The sequence below is a fragment of the Dromaius novaehollandiae genome, chromosome 1 (assembly GCF_036370855.1).
Source record: "Dromaius novaehollandiae isolate bDroNov1 chromosome 1, bDroNov1.hap1, whole genome shotgun sequence".
Taxonomy (NCBI): domain Eukaryota; kingdom Metazoa; phylum Chordata; class Aves; order Casuariiformes; family Dromaiidae; genus Dromaius; species Dromaius novaehollandiae.
Window position 1 is genome coordinate 154772385 of NC_088098.1, and position 13158 is coordinate 154785542.

The 13158-nt window shown below is 39.9% G+C and overlaps 1 long non-coding RNA gene across 1 annotated transcript; it reads left to right on the top strand.

Moving 5' to 3' along the window:
• The first annotated feature begins 3418 nt into the window (after positions 1 to 3418).
• On the top strand, positions 3419 to 11627 carry LOC112988442 (uncharacterized). Its single transcript, XR_003260538.2, has 4 exons — positions 3419 to 3533; positions 3743 to 3902; positions 5128 to 5174; positions 10380 to 11627. It is a non-coding gene; the product is annotated as an uncharacterized LOC112988442 (long non-coding RNA).
• The last annotated feature ends 1531 nt before the right edge of the window (positions 11628 to 13158 follow it).

The window sequence follows — 13158 nt, forward strand, 5'->3', positions numbered from 1 at the left end:
TGGGGCCATCCTTTCCAATCAGACTCAGCGTACATGTTATATACTCCAGGGATGCAATATGGGGTTGGAGTAGCTCTAATTGTAGGTGCCATAGGAGTGCTTTAGAGGTGTCAAGAAAGTCTGTTCAGAAATGTGAAACTTTCTTCACCAATGTGGTAAATTGGCAATAATGAAGAATCTTGTTGTTAACAAAATTATTTAGTGCATCTGGGAAGGAACATGGAAAGTTTTGCCTATCCTAGAAAACAGGCTGATGCCAACACTGCATTTAGACCACAGGAGATTTAAATGAGAATAGAATATACCTCAGAGAATATGAACAGGAAGACCAGCCTTTCTCATATTTGCACAATATCATAGCTTTCACTGTGCTTTCAGCTATTCCCCAAAAGAGGAATTCTCAAGATGAAGCCTGCTATTATTTCTGTTCCTCTCTCTCTGGTTTAGTCTGGCATGTGTGTGGGGGATGTTGCATTATGATAGCCTTTCATGGAGGAAACTGGAAATACATCATACATTTGCAATGGTTTTAACAGGTCTTTTTGCCATACTTCCTAGGGAAAAAAGTAGGTGTTAAATAAATTGGGTTTGTGGTAGGGTTGCTCTCTGTTTTTGTTTTAGAAATTCAGTTTTAAAAACCTGAATAAATCTTTGTGCATTGTCAGATATGTTTCACTTCTATTTGTCATTCACACTGGACTCTAAAGCAACACAGACCTACTCCTGGAAAATCGCTGACCTCCTGATATTAAAAACCACACTGCCTTAGGTAAATAGTATCTGAAAAAGTTGTCTTGGGAAAGATTCCTCCCTCCCTTCCTCCTTTACCCTGTAACAGAACCTATTGTTTTTCATTTGTAAGGCATAAAAGAGTTAACGAATGAACGACCGAGGAGGTATGACGGGGTGATGTCAGAATATTTCCAGTGAAAGAATGTCAGCTCTCCTCTGGCCAGGAGCAGGAGCTGCCACTTCTGAGCGCGCTGACTCCACCCCAACATTCTTCTTGTCCGGTTCCCACAGACAGAGAGTGGCACTGGAGGTCAGAGTGGACGAACACAAAGGGAGACCCCCTGCTGCCGGGGCCATCGTGCTGGGCTGTCACTACTACTAATTCATGACTTCACCTTTAATCTCGCAGATCCATTATAGGTTAAAAAGAGACCCATTTTACAGCTGACAAGATTGAAGGGAGCACAACCCAGGAACTGGAAAAAAAAAAAAAAAAAAAAAAAAAAAAAGAGGGGAGGGGGAGAGAGAAATAACCCCTGCTAAAGTTTGTATAATTAGAACCCATCTGCTAAAAATAGACTTTGTGCTTTTCACTTGTCCTTTCGCTTCACTACAAGGATATGTATTTTAAGAGGTAAGTTGATAAACGCAACTAATTCAGAATTTTAGTGCACAGGATCGGGGGAAAAAGAATGGGGAAGACAGGGGAAAACAGGAAAGAAGAGCCAAAGGAAAAGGAGTAAGATTTTAGGACCAAGGTTGCACAAAGGAAAGGATAGAAACCGTTCAAATGGCTTAGCACTGCTTTGTGAGGTCATCATGGGGAAATGACTAAGAAATTTATGAAATGCTGGTGTCAAAGGTAAGCTGATCAAATCAACATTGCTTCAGCAGGGCAATAAATATATGTATATGGCACTTACAGCATGTTTAAAATGACACAAATACTTAAATTCTCAGAAATCATTAGACCTACTTTGCTGTGAGGGGTAGATGAAGGCTCTAGAAGTAATTTCGCTTTTTATTTTTGTTAGTAGGATAATTATTTTGAATTTGTCCTTTAACAAAGACTTTTATGTTGTTAGTCTGAGTCAATTACAATGCATGTTCTCAATGAATTTCAGAAAAAAGGTAAATAGAAAAGAAAAAAATACACTCCCTCTTTGAAAAAAATCAGAAGAGTGATCATTTAGCATAGAACTGTAAAATGCTTGCTTGATTTTTTTTAGTGTACAGCAAATGATTCTACATTCTTGCATTTCCTGATTTTATCCTACATGAGTGAGGGAGTTGTAGGCAACTGTGTACAGTGCTAGCTTAGGGAGCTGGGATATTTATCCTTAGTTTTTCTGCTTTATCTGCTCTTTGACAAAAAACTGTAACTTCAGAAGTAATTTTATTAAGTCACTGTCCACCAGACTAGTCTCTCCCTCCTCCTACTGTCCTAATGATATCAGAGAGCACTGAAGCTCAAGAAGGAGGGGATTGTTTACCGGATTCTTCCTATCTTTTCCCCTTGAACCACTGGAATTGCACCTCACAGGATTTCGTAAAGTAAGTATGCAAATTAATATTGCCAGATGTGCCTAGTTTTTGCCTCTGTTATGACACTCTGCTCCTTGCTTTCTCTCCTCCCTGCAGAGGAGCTCTGGGTGTCACCAGCATTGTGGCTTCGTGGATTCTCTGCTGCCATGAGGCAAGGGTGGAGAGTGGGGAGGGTTATCATGCGGCTGCAAAGGGCTGCCTGAGACTTGCAAAGATTTGGGGGTCTCTGGGAATCCTGGACAAAGTCTGTGAAGGAGATCATTGCCTGTGTCTTTTGTAGGAAGAACCTGTGTAAGAATGAATGCACGAGGCACCTGTCAGCTGAAGTCAATGATGAATGTCCTATTGAAACAAGCCCCAGATCAGATCAAAACCTGATTTCCTAAGAGTGGCATTGCCTGCAAATGGAGGCAGATTGAGGTCTGTAACTGGCCAGCACTTTTGGACACTTCCTGCTTACTTTAGTCACACAAAATGACGTATTGATGCAAGCTTCCAGGGATACAAACAGGCAGCCCTTTCATAGGCAAAAACCCTAATGAAGTCACTGGCAAGCAGCCTTGCTGGCCTAAGGCCTGCAGGCTATTTCATTAGTCAATACACTGGACCTAATCTTATACCCCTTGAGCATCAAACTCTATGTGTATTTTTTGCAAGGGTTTATTCTCTTTCTGCAAAAGTGCAAGATTTGTGTGCTGCAGAGAGCAGTGTCAGTAAGCAGATGCTTTCCTTTCAGTATTAGTTGTTTGGCATATAGACTTTATTCACTATTAATTGGACAAAACTGAACTGCAAAGCTGAGATATGGAACAGCAAGAACCTAGATGGCCAAATAGAAATGCCCTGTTTTCCTTTTTAAGTGTATTTTTGATAGAAAAAAATGAGATAAAGCAGAAGTTTAAAACAAACCTTGAATATGCTATTACAGAAATGTGTATTTTTACCTGGTAAACTTCTGACTGCTTCTAACTTAGTGGAACACATCAACCCCTCCTGTAAGTCTACTGCAATCAGTGGAGCAATACTAACAATGAATTAGAGTTACGTTGTAGAGTGGGTTTCACTGGCTCTTTGTAAGCACAGTCCTTCTAGTTCCTGATCAACCAGCTAATTTTATTTTCCCCATTTTTGAAGGTTTTAGAAATCTAATTTGGAAAAGCTGCTTCACTCATCGTCTTGGTTCTGTAACTGGCACCAAGCATTAAATTAATCTACTAAAAATCATCAGGACACTTCCAGAGGGAACTTTGCTTTGGGTGAGGATTCTGTTCTTTCATTCCTCAAATTTCTTAATGAAGTTTTTCCCATGGTGAATATTATAATATGATGCCCAAATAACAAGATAAAAAGCAGCTTCTGGAGTTGAAAAATTTTGGTCACCTTCTCCACGCTCCTCAGAAAATGATAGAATGATTAAAATCCTTCTAATTGAGCAAAAACATTTTTTCTTCTAAATTTTGTACAGCTTCTGTACTGCATCTGAAGGCAGGTGTTTGGATTCAGCCAGGAGAACAGTCTCTATATTGACTGGATTACAAAACCGAATGACGACATCGCGTGTCAGACCTGTGCTGCTCTTCGGAGGAACTTGGCCTGGAAGCAAAAGCAAGAAGGAGGGAAGTGAGGTGATCCAGCTTGCTGTTTAGTTATGAGTCCTCTCTGAATTCACCTCCCTTTTGTTCAGTAGCATGGGGGCTCATAGTTCATGCAAAAAAGGCTTGAAGGCTTCTGCCCCTGGTTGCTTCTGCCTCTGACTGCTTTAGATCTCCTCTAAGCCCATAGATAGGCTCACAGGTCAAACACACATCTGTACTGGAAGGACAAATGTCTCGGGTACCATTTATGCTTTTACAAAGAAAGGCAAAGTTGTGAAAAATCCTCATGGCTGGCTTTATCCCTGAGGCTGTCTGTGAAATGGGACTATACAAGCAGAATGATACACCTTTTTTTAAGGCTAAATATCCTGGACAAAAGGTAGCAGAGCCCAGGAATTTTTGAGAGAGAAGGTTGGAGACTCAAGCATTTCTGAAAACATGGACCTTATTTAAGTGTCTCTTTGAGAACTGAATTCCTTTGAGAATCTGCTCCATGTCATTGTCACACTTGATATGCTATAAATAAATCCATCATGTTTTATGCCAGTCAGCTAATACCAAGTTCTTATCACAACAAGCTCACATTACCTCACTCAGCATACTCAAGGAGTTATCTTTCTATCTCATATTTTAAGATGAAACTAATCCATTGTAAACCCTATAACAAGGAGTCACTCACAGGGTGAAAGCATAAACACTGCAGGTTTAAATGATACTGTGTATATCTGTAAGATCCTTACCATTAAGCCACGAGTATGAAGACATGCCCTCTGTTTTTATGCAGCACTGCTGTGGAGATAGGGTAGGATTTTCCTTGTGCTTGGATGGCAGTTGTGGATGGTTTAATTAAAAATATATTATCATAGTAGGGTTTTCTTTCTTTTTTAAAGTAAAATCAGGGACCCTACTCCAGACAGGGACATTCATGCACTCACATCTATGTCAGAGTTCTGCTGACAGTAACAGCTCTGCAAATATCTGATTGCAGAGTCAGAATTTGACAAAGGAGGAAGAAATAGTCTGAAGAGCAACTATCTAAATAGATGTGGCAGAATAGAGAGTGAGAAATGGAAGAGAGAGACCAATAAATGAAGAAACAATGAAAAGGCCAAGCATTCATTCAAGATTCATATATACACATTTTGTAGTTCAACCAATGTATGCATTAGGTGAGAAATGTAATTCTTGCTTTTCATTTATTTTTATTTTTCTCTCCTGTTCCTTGTCTCCATTTCATTAAAACTGCTGAGAGAAGTCTTGCTTGCTGTGGGAAAAAACAGATGTGACATACAAGTACTGAAGGTAAGCATGGGCGGTGGGAGAGGATGGAACACCACTTGCTTGACCAGGTTTAGTAGATCATATTGTGCTCAAAGATACATTTTTGTGCAAATGGTGCTGGGAATAGTTGGTGCAAAAACATGACCTTCCTCCATCCCTCCTTTCACATAGTGCTGGCTAGGTCAGGAATAGCTGGATGGTGGAATCCCTATTTGTCATTTAAGAGAACTGGGACAATGAGCATTTGATGAATTCTTCAATGACCATCATGACTTTCCAAGCTCCAGAGTTAGCAGAGCAGCTGTGGTGGCAGAGGCAGAGTTTTTCCTGTCTCATGGGTGTCTCATGGGCTGATTCGTGTTCTGTGGCTGTGGGTACAGAAGGTAGGAGTGGTCAAGTGTGGGTGAAGGGTAAAAAGTACAATGAGTGAAAGAAGAAAGTTCTCACACTAAGAAGATTACAAGATGGATTTTAGTTGAGAAAAGCTTGAATGCAAACAACTGCCAGACCAAGCCCTCATGAAAAGAATGAAAAAGACCAAAAGGCATGGAACACCATTTGTTGCTGTTAAAGATCCCATATGCGGCATCTGTAAGAATTCCCTTCAGCACTGATATACCCCATCACTGTTTACTTACTCAAACACATTTATACTCCTTGCCTCCAATTTAACTTTCTTAAAACAAACAAACAAAACTCCTAAATAATTCTGCAGTGCTACTTATATTCCTGTTCTTCTCTTTCTTCTTCCTACTGTGCACACGTTCCTCTGCTGCCCAGCATTTTTTCCTTTGCACATGCTTCCTTGCCATCTGGTTCCCTCCTCATCTGGACCTCTGGCCTCATCACCAGTTCTAACTCCTGCTGGTGACTCCAGATCCTTTCCCTCCCAGGCAGCAGCTGGTTTTAATGGAGACAGCCTAGCTGCCTCCTCCTCTCAGATAGCACATTCGTTCGCAGAAATCCAAGCCCTTTGTAATCAAGGGCTTGGACATTCATGGATAAAGGCTGTAGGAAGGAAGAACAGGAAATCCCATATTACTTGTGAGCCGCTACCTTAGAGCAGCAGTGCTGAGCAGTTTGTCAGCTGCTTGCATAGTGCTTTCTTCATGCACTTGAAAAAACAGCTCAGTGGTGCAATGACAGACAACTCTTAATGATGAAGCAAGGGCCAGATCCTGCACCTGCATGTACCTGTAAATTAATCCCACATGGAATCCTCTTAGCTTTAGCTGGAACTGGTTACAGTAAAAGATAGGGTTGCAGACTTGTTTATCTGGCTTTGACAAGGCAGTGAACAGATTACTGTGGCTTTGAGAAAGAAGTGTGGTATAATTTCTCTTTAAATATAATCCTGTACTGCTCCTGCATTTCTCTGATGATGTGGAGGAAATATGATTTGAAGTCAAAAAAACAATAACAACAACAACATCAAAAACCCCCAAGCAAGCAAATTGACAAATTAATCCCTCCACTAACTGCATCGAAACTAATACAGTTCCATCAGGTCTTCATTTGGGTCAAGATTTTTTTTCATCTTAAGGGCAAAGACACATTTAAACACAGCCTAACAACCAAACAGCAACCATAAGCAATGGGCTGAAGTGTCATCAATTTCCCACCCCTTCCAGATTGTTTCTGTCCATCTCGTACTCTTCAAATGGCAATGCAAAGCCCATATGCCACAGCGTCAGGGAAAAATTCCCAACACAGCATCTGGCTGCATGGCAGATCTAGAGGCAGTTGGTGTGTCAGCTTTGGAGCCGCCGTTGCTTTTGTCATGCATTTGGTGCTGCTGATGGGACTGCCTTGTCACCCTGCAAACTGCTTTCTTTTGACTCCCTTTTGGATTCCAAGGAATCAGTAGGTTTGTATTTGTCAATAAGCTCCTGCTTAAATCCCTCATGAGATCTCTATACAGACATCCTTTATGGTGAAATAATGAGAATTTCTTAATGCCTGTGTGTGTGTTTTCGGCAGAAACATGTGGGTTTAGTTTAAAGTGGACCGCGGCCTAGTACGTACAGGTCACTGTGTACTGGGATTTCTTTCTCAGAGAACTCTTGAATACTCTTTGAAAAGGCCTCTTTTTTTCCTTGCTCATGAGTGTACAAGCCACTTCTTGATGAATAGGATCCATAATGCCTGGAGATATTTGAGATCAAGCATATGGTCCATTGAATATGCATGTAAGCAGGGAGGGAGGGAATTCATGTGTGACATTAGAGGAAGTGTGTCTGAAAGTTAAGCAGTGCAGAGTTCTAACATAGCATTTCAGCACATTTCGGGAAATGTAACTTTTTATTTCCTCTGATAAACTTGTTATTAATATGTGAATTACAGACTGAAGAAATGATTGGGGATTTTAAGAACTTGAACATTTGCTTGTAACCTGTGTTTAACAGAATGATACCATTTCCCTTTGGCTTCCTATAAAACTCTTATTTTACAACCAAAATATAAGACAATAAAAAGTTATTAAAATGTTACACAAAATACATAAAGATAAGACACTTCTTCAACTGAGAAATGATCAATTATTTGCAAGGAGAGAGGTTCAGATGACTCTTCTTCACGTTTAAATGAAAAGAGTGCTTGGAGAATACACATTCTGGTAAGTTTTCCTTATGAGTGGCTAGAGAGAAAGGGAGACAGGACTGAATAGGAGCGATTGGGCATGAAGTAGTAACTGAGGTCCTGGAGGCAAAAGAACAAGAGAGGGAAGGAAAAAAAAAGAGAAGAGAACCTAGTAGAAAGAGCAGGGGGAAGGAGGGGGGAAGGAAAGAATATGTGGTGGTTATTTAGTGGATGCCAGGGAAAACTGTGAAATGTGTATGTGCATGTCTGAGAAAAAGAGCAAGAATCTTGAAACAGAGAAATTGAGCCAGGAACTATGAAGCTTTACTGGGAATAATCTTTGGGAAATTGCTCCTTGTATAAGATTTGAATTGTTTTTTGTTTTGTTTTTTCAAACCATTGCCACAGCAAATTTTTTTCATGCAGGAAAATCTAAGTTAATCTCTAGATTACAAATGTGTTTCATGGTTAATTTACTTTATGGGTGAAAAGAATATATCGCATTGCATTTATTTCTTATGATTGTTGAAAATTCTAGAGCATTTAAGAATTAAAGAAACTTTAAAGGAGCCCTTTTCCCTCATGTACACACTATGACAGTGTGGGAAGAATGGTTTAGTACACCATCATCAATATTCCTTCCACAGCAAATATCCTCCTTCTAATCATATTAGTAGAAGTGCTGTGGGAGAGAAGAAAGATACTTCTTTACAGCACATAACAGTCCTGAACAAATAAAACAAAACTGACTTCTTAATCACCACAGTCAAGTCCTACAGTAGTACCATTTTGTGGAGGGCCGTGTATTTGTGTGTGTGTGTGTGAAATATGCCTGTGGGGGAACTGATTCTGATATAACCTCCACTTCAAAACAAACACAAATCTGAGACAAAACCCTGAGAAAAGCTTCTGAACATCCTGCTATTTACCTGGGGCAGGTCTGACCCTTTGACTCGCCCTCAGCATTCACCCACCTCTTAAGCCAAATTTAAAATCACACAGATGGCAGGGGGGAAGACTTTGGTTCCGTATACCATCCTTTTTGGCTATTCCAGTAGGCATTTTCAACAGCATACTTTCAAGAACTGTTCTTCCCAGCCATGAGTATGCCCTGCATGCATACTGAATCTGTCAATTTAAAGTCAGACCAATCTATTATGACCAGTCCCAACCCTATGCAAATGTGTTCTGGGACAGGCTCACAGATATTTGAGATGCTTACTTTAAAAAGAATCATTTGCTTTTGTATGAATTTCTTTTATATGTTCTTCTGAGGAGACCATTCATCTGCCTAAATACTTCCCACAATGACAAGAACACTTTCCTGTTGTTGATATAGATATTTTGTATGATAAATTAACTAGATTTTTTAAAATAAGTAAAATGGAGAGCTCATCCAAGGATCTTAGTAGCAGGCTGCGGAACAAGCCTTCTGGCTGAGCTTCTCATTAGTAGTGAATTTTTACTAAGAAAATCTATAGCGCAATGAACCAAACCAAATTCACTCAACCTTAGGCCTGTCTGAAGGGATTTCAGCCCTTTGGTTGGATTTCTTTTACCTAGATCTCTTAAATTACTTTTAAAGGCTGTCTCTGTGGTTGTGGGGAACCTGGAGATAGGTCCCTCCTCTGAGAGATGTATAGCTGGATAAATAGGAGTGATCAGCACTGATTCTCAGAACAATGCAGGAATCCTTCTAGAGACTTTTTAAAGTCAATGAACATCTCTAGGAGCACAGATCTCATATCTAAAATGTAAAGGTTTGTATCTCTTAACTACTCATTAGAAAAATTGGTAGCAAGGGAAAAATGCACATTTTCAGGGTATTTGTTCTCAGAAAATTCAGAACAAAGAAGCATCTTGGAAATGTGCGTATTCATAACACTTACAGCAGTACCGTGCCCAAGCAAATTAAGTCCAAGTGAAATATACTTGTCAGAATGTGGTTATACTTAGGATGTTTTTTGGGTTCCTAAACACTATGGATCCAATTTCACAAAGCACTGAAATGTGTGCTTGAGTCCAACAGGCTTCAGTGTAATTTAAGCATAAGCCAAAATGTAAGCCTGGCCTCAAGCATTTGCTGAATAAGCACAGGAGTGTGCACAGACTTAAAGTCAAGCAGGTGCTTGAGTGGTGCACTGAATCATGGCCTCCAATCAAGAAGGTATGCTGCTAAAGCTCTGGTTACCTCCAGGTGCTCCAGTTCTGGACTGAAGTACCCAGGCACACTCTTGTGAGGAGGCTTGTGCTGAAGAAGAGAGTTTTGTATAAATAGATTTCTGGAGTGCTTAGAATGGTGGCATTCATGATCACTAAATTCATGTAAAAACGTTGCAGGGGATTTTTTAGGAGATGGGGGAAAAGTCAGCTTTATATCACACAGCCGGTAAAAATAGCAATGTGCAACTAGCGCTCCTTGCAAATAAAAAGATGGAATTTTCTATCCACTGTCTATAGCCCAGTGAATAACTGTTAACTACCAAAGAAGATTAAGAATAGTAGGTGTATGTATATAAAACATTTCCTGGATTCTGATAACAAGCTTTATATAGTATGCATGTACCTAATTCTTGTTTGCTTGCTTTTCTCTTCACTATTGATTTTTTGTGAGTGTGTTTACCTCTGTTTCCTCCTGTTTTACAATAGTCCCTAAGAGCCTGATGTATACATTGCAACATCTTTTTTTTGCTGCTCCAAGTTCTGCCAGACAGCACAGGGAACATGTGGAACTCAGGGAATTATGCAAGCCTGTATGCAGACATCAGATGCACTTGATGCCACTGAAGAAAGGACGGATTAGCAAAGAGGGCTTGTGCTCCTGGGACACTGAGAGAAAATCAAATGTTACCTAAGTCTAAAGGATATACAGAAAAAAGAGACACATAAAAATACAGTGTCTGAGATGTCAAATATATATAAAAAAGAAAGTATAAATCAAGTGGCTAGCATAAAACTGACTTATGCTGACAATATACGGTGTAATTTGTACGTTTACTTGTTTTGGAAAAAGTGCCTCTCATTTCTCCTGATTGGGTCTTTACATCCTTCCTAAAGAAGCTGATCAAAGCTAAACAATTACTGAAGTTTTACTGCTCTGTATACAATATTTTGTTTTCTAATTGGATATCACTGATGTACAAGGGACAAGCTAGTTCCCTGCTCAGCATCCAGTGGAATGGAACAACCATGCATTGGACACTGGGCAAATAAACTGGGTGTCTGGAAGCCTCTCTGGCAGTGGTTGTAGCCAGAAGCAGAGGAAGATGCATGAAGACTCAAACTGCAGCAATATTTCTGAATTTGTTCCTTCTCTACCTTCTCTACCTTCTCCCCGTACCCTTACACCCCTCTTTGTGCCTGGCGTGAAGGAGGTTCTAGTGGAGCTGATACTCATGTCATCCAGCAGTCCCAAACACTGAAATACCTTCCCTCACTGAATCCTGCTGCCCACTTCTCCACGTTGAAGCTATCTTTTGCTCCATTGCAAATGAGGCATCCATAAGGATGGTGACCACGACAGGATTTTTTCCAGCAAAGAAGAAAATATGTTTCTCTCATGCAGGGGTGAGCACAGGTAAAAATCAGCAGAGCCTGGACTTTTGTTGTGTGAGATTATTTACCTTGATAAGTGTTCACAGAATCAGGGGTGATATCTCTCAGCACTGGTGCTGGATTTCCACTCATTTTGTACCAGGGTCTTCCTGTGAATCTCCTGTGGGAACAGTTCAGTACTACTTAAAGGGATGACGTTTCTGTAATTGTGTAATTATTGTTCCAAGGTTCTTTCTTGTGCTTGTTAACCCTTCGTTTCAGCAAAAGTGTAATCCCACCCTATTGAATTTGGATAAAATGTGATTGAGAATCAACAGCAGTTCCCAGTAAAGAGTTGATATTGTTGGCTTACTTTTAGTTTTTATGGTTTGAAAACATAGAGTCAAATTCAAACCTAGTGATTCTGAATAGAGGTGATTTTTAAAACTAGCACAGCATGCTACAGGGTGGTTGTGATTCTCCATTAGATTATCTCTTCATGTTGGCTTAAAAATTTAATGGAAAAGACATTTCTCTAATGAGTTCTGTAGCAATTCTGGGTGGTTGTTCAATTATCTGAATTTCTGTTAATTGCTATCAGTTTCATTACTAAATTCTGCAGGATTGTTTTATTTTAAATTAGGAAGTAACAGTGAATTGGAACACCTTTAAATTCGACAAAGTTTCAGCTACTTACCCTTTCTTGATGTTAGCCTATGCTCTTTCTTTAATCCCTGTGTATTTGACATAGGAGTCTAACAGAAAGAAAAGAAAAAGGAAAAAAAAAAAAAAAAAAAAGAAAGATGAAACAGATCTTAGCTTACTTTCTTCCTGTTCCTACTTTTAATTCTCTTCACTTTTCACTATCAGCCATGAATATTGTATCTTCATTTGAATTTTCAGCTGCTGAATCACCCTCAGTTGAAGATCCAGTAACCCCGAGTTAATGGATATAACTCATGGGGTTATGCTGTTTTTACTGTTTGGCACATACTCAGGAAAGGGAACTTAGCTTAGCATTTGAAGCATATGGCAGGGGGAGATAGGCCAGCATCTTGGATGAAGATGCATATATTTTGTACTCTCATGGTATGATGCATTCTTGTGCTTTGCAGATGGCACCTCAGAATCGTTGCTCTGAAAACTAATTTTGCCCAGCCACGCAGGTCTGATGACACAAGCATGAGGATCATCAGTTTCCACACAGACATTACTGCATGTTGCAGATATCCTGGAAAGGAGTTTTACTGAGAAACGCACCTGCATCTTAGTTGCTGTGGGGAGCAGAAAAAACCTCAGGAACCTATGACTAGCATTTGTATCCAGAGAGAACAATTCAGGCAGACACGATCATTATCTTCATGTAATACTTAGTTACAGGCACTTCTTCAAAATACCAGGAAGTTAACGCTTCTCCTAGAAGTTTATTACAGCATAGCTGTCAGGGCAAACAGAGAGAGAATATATTGATCTTATGACAGCTAAAAAGGGAGTTTCATTCTAATTGACCAAGACTTAGCATTGCCTTTGATTTGCAAGCAGCCTCCCCCTGTATAGACAAACCTTCAATCAGTCCTCAGAGGAACTGCTTTAGTACTACTTAGGACTCATAACATTAGTAGTGCCACCCTCAGAAACTTGCCTTTGCTCCATCTCTGCTTCTCGGCCCCCCTACAAAACATACACACTTGTTACAGGTGAAAATGGACCAAAGTCTTGCTATTTAAGGTGTTGTATTTTGGGCAGATAACAAAACTTCAGACTGAAGAATGAGTAGTTTCCACTCTCTGGGATAATTTGTATTATTTAATAATCACACGGGGAGCATTGCTTAAATGTGTGAGACTGGGGTGCAGTTTTTCTCAGAACTGTGTTGATTTCTCCCCAGTCTCTC